The sequence below is a fragment of the Eubalaena glacialis genome, chromosome 2 (assembly GCF_028564815.1).
Source record: "Eubalaena glacialis isolate mEubGla1 chromosome 2, mEubGla1.1.hap2.+ XY, whole genome shotgun sequence".
In the NCBI taxonomy this organism is placed as follows: Eukaryota; Metazoa; Chordata; class Mammalia; order Artiodactyla; family Balaenidae; genus Eubalaena; species Eubalaena glacialis.
Window position 1 is genome coordinate 106,128,839 of NC_083717.1, and position 11,723 is coordinate 106,140,561.

Sequence of the window (11,723 nt, forward strand, 5' to 3'; positions counted from 1 at the left end):
TCTTTCTCCTTTTCCTTCTTTACCCCCACAGATTTCAGCTCAGTGCATCAAGTGCTTGTTGAGGGCACTCTGTGTTCCAGCCTCCATTAATCAAATACTGTGCACCTAGCACTGCATGTGACACAAAGCTCAAAATCAAAAGGTTGGAATTTGATGCCAAGGAAGTAAACACAGTTTGTTGAGTTATATATTTCTTTTGAAATGCCTTTCATTTCCCCATTGGTAGTGGCCATTCTCTTTTATGCACCAAAGTTATAACCCACTTCAAACAGCTGAGTACCTAAGACAGGACTAGACACTGTAGGGTGTTTAAAAAAAAAAAAAAGGTAAAAATGCTTGTTCCTGCCCACCAGGAATTTATATTCTACCAATTACACATAGTAGAATTAGAGAGGACGACAGTAAAGTACTAACTTATGTGGAACAGACCTAGAAGAATATAAAATACATAATGATGTCGTATTGGTTTCCTATTGCTGCTGTAACAAATGACCACAGACTTGCTTAACACTACACAAATTTATTACCTTACAGTTCTGGAGGTCAAATGTCCAAAATCAATCTCTGTGGGCTAAAATCAAGGTGTCGGCAGGGCTAGTTACTTCTGGAGGCTCTGAGGAAGAATCCTCTGCCTTGCCTTCTTTAGCTTCTAGAGGGCAGCTGCACTGCTTGGCTCACGGCCTCACATCACATTGCCTTTTCTCCCACTACTACCATTGTTGCATCATCTCCTCTCCTATCCTGGCCTCTTTCTCATAAGGACCCTTGTGATTACACTGAGCTCACCAGCATAACCCAGGATAATCACCCTATCTCATGGTCCTTAATTTAACCACATCAGCAAAGTTCCTTTTGCCATGTAAGGTAACAGTCACAGATTCTGGGGAATTGAAAGTGGACACCTTTGCAGGGGGCATTATTCAACCAGCCACAGATGTGCAGTTGTGTAGTGCATGATTGGGAAGTAACTAGAGAAATTTTGAAAACCTAATAGAGGAAATTAAGCTGTACCTTGAAGGACAGGTCAATGTAATATGCAGACAAAAACTAGTAAAGGCTTCCAACAGGAAAAACAAAGACACCATAAGTAGCAAAAGTATACTTCAGACTCAAGGACCTCAAGGTGCTGTCTTTTGGGGAAGACAAGAATAACATAGATTAAATGGTTAGTAAAAGAACCTAATGGAGAAAGGTGTTGTATAATCTTTTAGAGCAAAAGAACTTACAATGACAAAAGATAACACAAAATGTAGTCATATAGCTCTGGAGAAGTTAGTCCAAAGAAATGATAGCCAGAAAGAGCTAAATGCTGTATATATTCATAGCAAAAGGAAACTAAGTCCATTGGATTTCGAGAAACTTAAAATCCAAAAGAGGGAGAGCAAATCTTATGCAATAAATACACAAACCCTTTTATCCATTTTTCAGTTTTTTCTGTTTTCCTTAAATTTTCCTACATTATTTTTGCTAACAAAAGGGGAGTAGGTAGGTAGCAGATTCAAGTAAAGAAATAAACATGTTAATACATGAATATTTTCTATTCCTTTTGTTGATCAGCGTGTCCTATATTTAGAATGTGCTAAGATTCGATAAAAAATCTATCCCAGTTTGACCTAATTTTCTCACAGGATTTGCTTGTACCTTCCCCTCATCTCTCTCCATCCTTTTCCAAAAACAAAAGAAAGAATGGGGGTAGGGAGACAAAAAGATTTGAGCAAGAAAGATGCAGGGACCAGGGGCTGCAGAGAAAAGGGATGGAAAAGGGGAAAATATACAGGAGAAAGATGTTACAGCCCATGACCTCATCCTTCTAGTGGATTAAAGTGTTGAAAATTTGAAAACATTCATACAGGGTGATGTGCTTGCAAAATAATAAAAAGGAAAGAAGGGAACTGAAGGTAGAAAACCAGAGAAGTTGGGGTATTAAAAAAAAACAGTTTACCATTTGTCTGTGGTTAACCAACCCGAAAAGGTGTCTCAGCAGTTTTAACCACTTTTCTTACATTTACATGAGAAATATTCTTTCACATTAGCAAAGTACTAAAATTCTTCCACCCAATGCAACTCTACTACATTTCCGTCATTCCTTTCTTGCATTATCTAAAAAACATATTCTTCCATGGATTATTTCACCAACACATTCTCCTAACCTTGCCACCAAAAAGTTTGTAAAATATATGCAGTGGTCAAAAGCAATAGCTTTTGATATTTTAAAATAGAATTTTTTTTTCTTTTTTAGGTGTGTTAGTTTCTGATTTATAACAAAGTGAATCAGCTATACATATACATATAGAGAGAGAGAGACTTTTTTAAGAGCAGTTTTAGGTTCACAGCAAAATTAAGAGGAAGGTACAAAGACACCTTGTACTGTTATGCATCATCACGTCCCCCACCAGAGTGCTACATTTGTTACAACTGATGAACCTACATTAACACATCATTATCCCCCAAAATTGATAGTTTACATCAGGGTTCACTCTTCATGTTGTATATTCTATGAAACTGGACGAGTATAATGACATGTATCCACCACCATAGTATCATGCAGAGTAGATTCACTGCCCTAAAAATCCTCTGTGCACTGCCCATTCAGCTCTCCCTCTGCTCTAATCCCTGGCAATCACTGATCTTTTTACTCTATAGTTTTGCCTTTTCCAGAATGTCACGTATTTGGAATCATATAGTATGTAGCCTTTTCAGACTGCTTTCACTTAGCAATATGCATTTAAGGTTCCTCCATGTCTTTTCGTGGATGGATGGCTCATTTTGTTTTTGGCATAGAGTAATAATCCATTGTCTGGATGTACCACAGTTTATTTATTCTTTCACTACTGAAGGACATCATTGCTGCTTCCAAGTTTTGGCAATTATGAATAAAGCTGCTGTACACATCCAGGTGCAGGTTTTTGTGCATACATAAGTTTTCAACGCCTTCGGGTAAATACCGAGGAGCAGTCTCTGCATCCAGGGGGATACAGAGAGATCTGATGGGCTAGTGTGGGTCATATGTAACAGAAAGAGGCAAAGCCCCTTGATTGACAGTCCTGCTAGGAGTTACAGAAAGGCACAGGTGTAGTTCCTTAAAGGAAAATCAGAGTCATGTTACCAAAATGAGAAAGGAAATTGGCCCAACCAAAGCAATAGATATCAACTATATCAGTTATGAGATTTTAGTCAAGTCACTTAATCTCTCTGTATTTTTTCCCATAAGTAAAAGAGACAGGGAGATGATAATACCAGACCCATTACTTGACATATTTCTTGTGAGAATTAAACACTCAATAAGACATATGAAAAGGATCTGTAAGCTGTGAAGCACTATTGCAAATAATAGCAGTCCCTAAGTACGTATTACGTGCCAGAAGAAACAGTATTATTTCTGTTATTAGTGCCTCGTTTATGTCAAATGACAAAACTAGAACAATTTAGTAACGAGTTTGATGTCCTTTATTTAAAGGAAAACAATCCATGGATTGGGGGAGTACAGAGCCTTTTGTACAGAGGGATTTAGAGCAAGAGTGAGTTTTATAGGACATTAGAAGAGGCAATGTTGCACAGCAAAGGAAACCATAAACAAAACAAAAAGACAACCCACAAAATGGGAGAAAATATTTGCAAACGATGCGACCAACAAGGGCTTAATTTCCAAAATATACAAATAGCTCATATAACTCAATAACAAAAAAAAGACAAGCAAAAAATGGGCAGGGACTTCCCTGGTGGTCCAGTGGTTAAGAATTCACCTTCCAATGCAAGGGATGCAGGTTCGATCCCTGGTCGGGGAACTAAGATCCCACGTGCCGCAGGGCAACAAAGCCTATGCACCGCAACTACTGAGCCTGTGTGCCGCAAATACAGAGCCAACGCACTCTGGAGCCTGCACGCCACAACTAGAGAGAAGCCCACATGCCACAACTAGAGAGGAGCCTGTACACCACAACAAAGAGCCCATGCACTGCAACAAAAGATCCTGCACGCTGCAACTAAGACCTGACGCAGCCAAAAATAAATCAATATATTTTTTTAAAAAAAGATATTTTTAAAAAATGGGCAGAAGACCTAAATAGACAGATGGATATACAGATGGCCAACAGGCACGTGAAAAGCTGCTCAACATCACTAATTATTAGAGAAATGCAAATCAAAACTACAATGAGCTATCACCTCACACCAGTCAGAATGGCCATCAACAAAAAGTCTAGAAATAATAAATGCTAGAGAGGGTGTGGAGAAAAGGGAACCCTCCTACACTGTTGGTGGGAATGTAAATTGGTATAGCCACTATGGAGAACAGTAAGGAGGTTCCTTAAAAAACTAAAAATAGAGCTACCATATGATCCAGCAATCCCACTCCTGGGCATGTATCTGAAGAAAACCATAATTCGAAAAGATACATGCACCCCAGTGTTCACTGCAGCACTATTTACAAGAGCCAGGACATAGAAGCAACCTAAATGTCCATTGACAGAGGAATGGATAAAGAAGGTGTGGTACATATATACAGTGGAATATTACTAAGCCATAAAAAAGAACAAAATAATGCCATCTGCAGCAACATGGATGGACCCAGAGTTTGTCATACTGAGTGAAGTAAGTCAGACAGAGAAAGACAAATATCATATGATATCGCTTATATGTGGAATCTAAAAAAATGGCACAAATGGACTTATTTACAGAACAGAAACAGTCACAGATTGGGGGGAGGGATAAATTGGGAGATTGCGATTGACATAAACACACTACTATATATAAAATAGATAACTAATAAGGACATACTGTATAGCACAGGGAAATCTACTCAATACTCTGTAATAGCCTATATGGGAAAAGAATCTAAAAAAGAGTGGATATATGTATATGTATAATTGATTCACTTTGCCACACACCTGAAACTAATACAACATTGTAAATCAACTATACTCCAATAAAATTTTTTTAAAAAAGATACGTGCACCCCAATGTTCATAGTGGCACTACTTACATTAGACAAAACATGGAGGCAACCTAAGTGTCCATCTACAGAGGAATGGATAAAGAAGATGTGGTACATATATACAATGGAATATTACTCAACCATAAAAAAGAATGAAATAATGCCATCTCCAGCAACATGGATGGACCTAGAGACTGTCATACTGAGTGAAGTAAGTCAGACAGAGAAAGACAAATATTATACGATATCACTTATATGTGAAATCTAAAAAATAGTACAAATGAAATTATTTACAAAACAGAAAGAGACTCACAGACATAGAAAACACTTATGGTTACCAAAGGGGAAGGGGGAGGAGGGATAAACTGGGAGTATGGGATTAACAGATGTACAATACCATCTATAAAACAGATAAACAAGGATTTACTGTATAGCACAGGGAACTATATTTAATATCTTGTAATAAACTATAATAGAAAGAATCCAAAAAAAGAATATAGATATATATATAAAACCAAATCACTTTGCTGTACACCTGAAACTAATACAATGTTGTAAATCAACTATACTTCAAAACAAAAAAATTTACAAATAAAAAAAATAAAGAAGAGGCAATGTGGAAACAGGGCATGATTGGCTAGAAAGTTGGGACTTCCTTATAAGGCCAGCAGGTCCTATTTTCTAGGGTAAGGTAAGCTAGCTAAAGCTGAGTTGGAGGATCGTGAGTGGTATACGTTAGGATTCCTTGACAGGTGTTTCTGTAAGTGTAGGCTGACTTGGGTTTTGTTATGTGACATGGGCCAGGCCACTGGGGTGGCTTCCATTTTGTGGGTCCCCATATACAAATTAACTTTATCAGTTACATATATTCACCAACCTTAATTTGGTTTCTTAAATAGGTTTTAGGTTTCTTAAGTAACCCTTCAACTGTTACTTGGCTTCTTAAGTAGACTTCCATGGTGAGATAAGAGAGACTAAATGAATTAAGTGAATATCAGAGGGTTTGGCAATTACGTTTTATTACAAACTCACTTCTTTTGTACAAGTCAATGTCATACAATAAGGTAGCTTTTTAGGGGTAAATCTCCACTGGCTAAGCTGGCAACTGAAGTTCCAGACTTGCAGAGTGAGATGATTGTGTCTTTAAGTATAGAGATCACTACCAACACCCACGGCTTTCTTTACCATCAATACCACTGTCAATATTCTGCCTCTACTGGGGGGGGTGGGGGAACGAGGTGTCTTATTTTCTTCTTCTTTTTAGCATTATGATGTCTGACTCATGATGTTATTCTTGAGTAAAGGAATATTCATAATATTGAGTGGTAATCATTTTAAATATCATCGCTTCTGGCCTATTAGTAAAATAGTGGTGAAAATTTTATTCATTGAAGAACTTTACATCTTTAAATTCTCTTTTAATATGCTTATATTGGTTCAAAAGACAATGATTCTTCCACTTTGGGGTTTTCACAAAATTCATTTATTATCTTAGTGTGTAGATATCAAAGTGGCCACCAACCATTACTGCTTTATTCTCTTCCTATGTGATGCAGAAAGTGGGATTATCAGTGACTATAGGCAGCATAAATTATTCCAGTACTCAGCTTTCTTTTTAGGATAGATTTATTTAAATTAGCTAGGATATATTAATCATGCTTAATTCAAAATTGCTAAAAGTAGTATATACATTAGCTTTCCAAAATAATCCTTATTTGTTACTATAAATGTTCAAGATCTTCAAAGTATTTCTGTTGCTAAACAAGAATAATTTCCAAAGATTCTTCAGACCAGATGGTGAAATGATATATAAAAATTCAATTTCTTGTAATATGAGGTCAATAATACAGAAAGTTCAGAGTCTCCAATTCCTTTTTCAATTTAAAAATTCCAGTGGATCAACTTATTTTTAAATTATTGCTCTAGTCTTTGGGCTTCCTGTAAATTTCTTGTCAACATCTTTTGAATTACTTTATGAAAGTGCTGTCTTTAAAATTAATTATTTACTTATCTTCATCCAAAGTATTTTTTTCTAAACTGCTCACTTAATGTACTAATGAAAGAGCACATTTAAAAGCATTAATTTTTATTAACAGCTAAAGATTTCAAAATGTCATTTTTCCTTTTAAGATTTCATAGAAGTCTTTATTATGTGTTTCCAGGAGAAAAATACACTCATTTAATTTACTTAGAGATAAATATAATCTCTCTATATTTCATCATTAACCTAGCACAACTAATTCCTTAATGTCAGCGACTATGCAGGATTTTTCCAGCCCTGGTGGCCCTCAGACCCACTCCTCACCTTTCCCTGTTCTGCTCTGTACTGCAGGCGCCCATGTTCTCTGGCCCCTGTGTCAGCTGGCTTCCAGATGGGTTTGGCCAGTGCGGGGCACTGATAGAGACTGGAGGCTGCGATATTGAGAGATTGGAAGGAGAGAGGAAAGAAGAAATCAGGGCCTTTGTCCCTCCTTCCTCTCTGCCTCAGGAGGCAACTGAAGCAGCAACTGGCTCTCCTGTCTGGTCCTAGCTCCCCACTGGAGTGTCCTACCAGGATTCCAGCTTTGTCGGGTATGCCAGTCAGGGTCCAATCAGGAGAGAAAACCCACAAGTAATGTGAATGGAGAAGGTTTAATATAAAGAATTATTCACTATAATAGACACTGGAGTAATGCAGGACTGGCCAGTAGGAAATGAAGAGAAATCTAAAGAACACAATAATAGCAAAATATAAGGAGCAGTTACAACTCTGGGGCTCAGAGAGAGCAAGTATGATCCGCCCCCAGCTCACCAAGACTAAGATCCAGATCTTGCTGGAGACAGAATAACTATGGCTCACTGGATGGTGGAGAAGTTTGCTATGGTACCACACCAGCAGAACTTGCTGAGATACTGAGGGAAGCCAGCTACAGGGAGATGCCCCACCTCGTAACTGCAAAGCCACTCTAGGGGATGCTAGAAGAAACTACCCACAGGGAGGTACTGTGTGCTATTGGCACACAGTAGCAGATACTGCAGAAATTGCGTGCACGGCAGGAGCCGGGAGTTGTAGAAGCAGCATACACTTCAGGAGCACCAGTGAGAGAAGCACATGGGAATCAAGAAGAGAGAGGAAAAAACCCTCCTCCTGAAATGTCTCTCCAGCACCTCCTACTGACAAAGCTTAATATCATGCCAATTGACAAAGGAGAAACACTTGGAGGGAGAAATATTTACAAGGCCTGTATTACTTTGCTACAGCTGCATAACGTATTACCACAAACTCAGTAATTTTAACAGCACAGATGTATTATCTCAGAGCTTCTGTGGGCTAGGGGTCTGGCACATTTTGTCTAGGTTCTCTGCTCAGGGTCTCATAAGGCTGAAATCAAAGTGTCAGCTGGCTGCATCCTCATCTCGAGGCTCAAGGAGGAAGTGATCATTTAGGTTATTCGAATAATTCAGCCCCTTGCAGGTGTAGGACTTGGAAGTCCTTATTTTTTTGTTGGCTGTCGACTGAGGACCACTCTTAACAAACAGAGGCCGCTCTTGCCATGTCGCCCCCTCAACAGGCTCTCTTAAACAATGGTTTTTTTCTTCCAGTGTTATTGAGATATAATTGACATACAGCACTGTATAAGTTTAAGATGTACAGCATGAGTTGACTTACGTGCATCATGAAATGATTATCACAATAAGTGAGTATCCATCATCTCACACAGATACAACATTAAATAAATAGAAAAAAATTTTTTCCTTCTGAGGGGAACCCCTAGGATTGCTCTCTTAACAACTTTCATACATAACATACAGCAGTTAATTATATTTATCACATTGTAACTTACATCCCTAGTACTTATTTATCTTATAACTGGAAGTTTGTACCTTTTGACTCCCTTCCTCCAATTTCTCCCACCCCCACCTCTGGTAAGCACAAATCTGATCTCTTTTGCTATGAGTTTGCTTTTTGTTTTTGAAGTATAATTAACCAACAATACTGTATTAGTTCCGTTACACAACATAGTGATTTGATATTACTATACATTTCAAAATTATCACGATAAGTCTAGTTACCATCTGTCATCATACAAAGATATTACATAGTTACTGACTATATTCCACACACTATACATCTCATACCGTGACTCATTTATTTTGATCTAAAAGTCTGTACCTCTTAGTTCCCCTCACCTATTTCTATCCTGCACCCACCCCCTCCCCTCTGGCAACCACCCTTTTGTTCTCTGTGTCTATAACTCTGTTGCTGTTTTTCATTTCCAATATAGAAATCCTTAATTACTGTCAACCTCTTTTGAATAGTTTTTAGGGATGAAAAACTCATTACTTCACTAAGTGGCCTGTTACTTTTGAGGATTTATAATTGTTAAGAGATTCTTCACTGTGATGAACTAAAATCTGTTTTGTAATTAATTGAGGTATAGTTGATTTAAAATATTATATCAGTTTCAGGTGTGCAACATAGTGACTCAAAATTTTTATAGATTATACTCCATTTAAAATTATTATAAAATATTGGCTGTATTCTCAGTGCTGTATAATATATCCTTGTAGCTTTTTTTTTAGTATTTATTTTTTTAATTTATTTATTTTATTTTTGGCTGTGTTGGGTCTTAGTCGCGGCATGCGGGATCTTTGTTGTGGCGTGTGGACTTCGCTCTAGTTGTGGTGTGCGGACTTCTCTCTAGTTGTGGTGTGCAGGTTTTCTCTCTCAAGTTGTGGCGCGTGGGCTCCAGAGCACGTGGGCTCTGTAGTTTGCGGCACGCGGGCTCTCTAGTTGAGGCGCACGGGCTTAGATGCCCTGCGGCACATGGGATCTTAGTTCCCCGACCAGGGATCGAACCCATGTCCCCTGCATTAGAAGGCAGATAGTCTACCACTGGACCACCAGGGAAGTCCCAGCTTATTTATTTTATACATAGTACGTTGTACCTCTTAATCCCCTATCCCAATCTTGTCCCTCTCTCCTTCCCTCTCCCCATTTGTAACCACTAGTTTGTTCCCATGTGATATCTTGCATCTCCAGGTGATCCAGGCCCCTTTGTACTATATTATATCAGAGGATGGAAGGTTAACATAGCCCTAGGACAAGAACATAAATGTATATTGCTGTGTCCATCTGTGTGCTACCACTTGGCCTATGTTACTTTAGGATCCTACCATCCCCATGGCTATCACTTCTGAAGTCCTGACCTAGTTAACACTGAGGTAGTTACCATTAAGTTTCTCAGTGATTCTTGTGCCCCATTTACCAGCACATTCCTTACCACTTTAGTCAATGGAATATCATCTGGATTCTTTTTCAGAACATAGGCAGCAGGAAGGTTTTTCAGACTCATATATCTACTCTAGAATGCACATATCTCTGAACCTTTTAATCTCTGTCTTCCAAAGCAGTGTGAATTTTCTATTTCACTTTTTCAAATCTTCCTCAAAAACCATCCTTGCAGCAAGTTGACACTATTTTCCAAGGTGTTAAAGCCTGTGTTATAGAAGGATGCTCCCATATTCATAAATTCTTCCTTATCCAATGTTATACCTTATCTCACCCCCAATAAACCAGCATCCTTAGAATCCAATCTCATATATACTCATTCAGCTCCTGCCAATACATATTGGCTACATCCGGTAGCTCCTTTAGCATATGGTCCATTTCCTCCCTTAGAAGCTAAGGAAAGTGCTAGGATATATTGTTATTTGACCCTACTAATTAGTCTGGTAGCCAGGATGGGAGATGGGGGTTGATTATGGGGAGTGGGTGCATATTATCTTACAAGGGAAGGGCTTCTACATCATCTTCAAGTACAGGAGGATCACTGGCCTTTAAAAGGAAGAAAAGGCCTACTTGTTCAGGCCCAGAGGGTCCAGGGGAATCTGAGGATTCAAGATTTTTAACTTCATCAACCCAGGTGAGATATCCCCATCTCAAGTTTCAGGCTTCCACTCCTACTCATTCGAGACCCTGATTTGTCGTGGCTCAGAATTCATTCTTCGATGGAGTTTTGCTGCTATTAAAAAGTCCTGGCCTTGATCTTAAACTTTTGCTGATGTCTGGCTGCAGGATTTGAGAGTTTGCTTGTATGCTGCCAAGGAGGGCTTTTGGCTTTCACATTTCATCATGAATTGGAGGTTAATCGCCCTCAATATTTCACTATTTTTTCTCCAATGTTTCAATAGCATACAGCAAGAGCCATTTAATTCTGTAGCCCTTATATTTACTACTTCTTCCAAACATCTCAAAGACCTAAGTTATTATACCTTGCAGTACATCCCTTCCACTAGAGTTCTATCCCAGCTCACCGCCAGTGAAAGTTTTAACAACTGCACAGATGCAGCATGCCATGCACCATCAACATTCCATCTACTACCACTGATGGAATCCACATTGCTAGCCAGCCAATGGGCTGTCATTGCTAAGACAGCACAGGCACCAACTTTCCTAGATGGAATTCCTTCAGAAACAGATTCTGAAGCATAGATTTCCATGCAGGAGGCTCACTGGAGGGTACTTTCAGGAACAATACCTGTAAGACAGTGAAGGAAGTAGGATGGGGTGGAAAGGGATGAGTTGAACTGCTTAGGAGTTGCATCAGAGGCTTCAGGTGATCTTGTGGGGAGCTCTCTGGAACTACAAATGACGCTTTGAGTTGTCTCAAATAGAGGCAAGGGGCTGAACCTTTGTACCCCTGCATCAACTAATCACTGGATGCAGGCATACCCTGAGAACAGGTGTGAATTCGGGCAAATTAGCACCCTTCAGCAAGGAACTCAGATGTGTGAGCCATCAGCAGTC